This window comes from Chrysochloris asiatica, unplaced genomic scaffold, assembly GCF_000296735.1.
Source record: "Chrysochloris asiatica unplaced genomic scaffold, ChrAsi1.0 scaffold00186, whole genome shotgun sequence".
Taxonomy (NCBI): domain Eukaryota; kingdom Metazoa; phylum Chordata; class Mammalia; order Afrosoricida; family Chrysochloridae; genus Chrysochloris; species Chrysochloris asiatica.
The window spans coordinates 466,099-467,854 of record NW_006408704.1 but is presented as its reverse complement, the minus strand read 5'-3'; positions in this window follow the sequence as shown (position 1 = coordinate 467,854).

Below are 1,756 nucleotides of genomic sequence, written 5' to 3'. Positions count from 1 at the left end.
TCCATATACTGAGAGATAGGTACGTGGCAGAGTAGTCCAAAATGTCCATATACATAGTACTAACTACATGGCAGATGAGATCAACATGTATATATACTGAAAATTAGCTACTTGGCAGATGAGTCCAACATGTGTATATTTAGTGGGCTATCTACAAGGCAGATGGGTAGAATATATTCATACAGAGAGAGCTGGTACAGGGCTGATGAATCCTACATGACCATATACTGAAAGCTAACTACATGGCAGACAAGTCCAATATGTTCATATACAGAGAGCTACCTACATTGCAGGTCAGTCGAGTATATCTATGCACAGAGAGATAGCCAAATGCCAGAGGAATCCATAATGTCCACATACAGAGAGCTAGCTACATGGCAGAGAAGTGCAACATATCCATATACAGAGCGCTATCTACATGGCAGATGAATCCAACATGTGTATATATAGAAGTCTAGCTACAAGGCAGATGTGTCCAACATGTTCATACAGAGAGAGCTGGCTATATGGCAGACAAGTCCAAAATGCCCATATACAGAGAGCTACCTACATGCCCAAGTAGTGCAGCATTTTCATATGCAAAGTTCTAGCTACATGGCAGATGAGTCCAACATGTCCATATACTGAGAGACAATATGTTCATATACAGATATTAACCTACATGGCAGATCAGTCCAACATATCCATGCAGAGAGAGTGAGCTACATGGCAGAGTAGTCCAACATGTCCATATATTGAGAATTAGCTACATGGCATATGAGGCCAACATGTGTATATTTAGTGGTCTAGGAACAAGGCAGATGAATTGAACATATTCATACAGACGGAACTGGATACATGGCTAATGAGTCCAACATGTCCATATACTGACAGCTACCTACATGGCAGAGAAGTCCAATATGTTCATATACAGAGATTTACCTACATGGCAGATCAGTCCAACATATCCATGCACAGAGAGCGAGCTACATGACAGAGTAGTCCAACATGTCCATATATTGAGAATTAGCTACATGGCAGATGAGACCAACATGTGTATATTTAGTGGCCTAGGAACAAGGCAGATGAGTCTAACATATTCATACAGAGAGAGATGGCTAAATGGATGATGAGTCCAACATGTACACATACTGAGAGCAAGAAACTTGGTAGACAAGTCCAATATGTTCATGTGAAGAGAGCTACCTACATGAAAAATCAGCACAGCATATCCATGCTCAGAGAGCTAGCTACATGGCAGATGAGTCCAAAATGTCCGTATAAAACGAGCTAGCTACAAGGCAGAGTAGTGCAACATTTACATATACAGAGTTCTAGCTACATGACAGATGAGTGCAACGTGTCCATATACTGAGAGCTAGCTACATGGCAGAGTAGTCCAACATGTTCCATATACAGAGTACTAGCTACATGGAAGATGAGTACAACATATGTATATATAGAGGACTATTTACAAGGCAGATGAATCGAACATGTTCTTACAGAGAGAGCTGGCTTCCTAATTGATGAGTTCAACATATCCATTTACATAGAGCTAGCTACACGGCAGAGAAATCCAATATGTTCTTATACAGCGAGCTACCAACATGGCAGATCAGTCCAACATTTTCATGAACAGAGAGCTCACTACATGGTAGACAAGTCTAAATGTCCATATACAGAGTACTAGCTCCATGGCAGGTGAATCCAACATGTCCACATACTGCGAGTTAGCTATATGGCTGATGATTTCAACATGTCCATATACAGAGAGCTA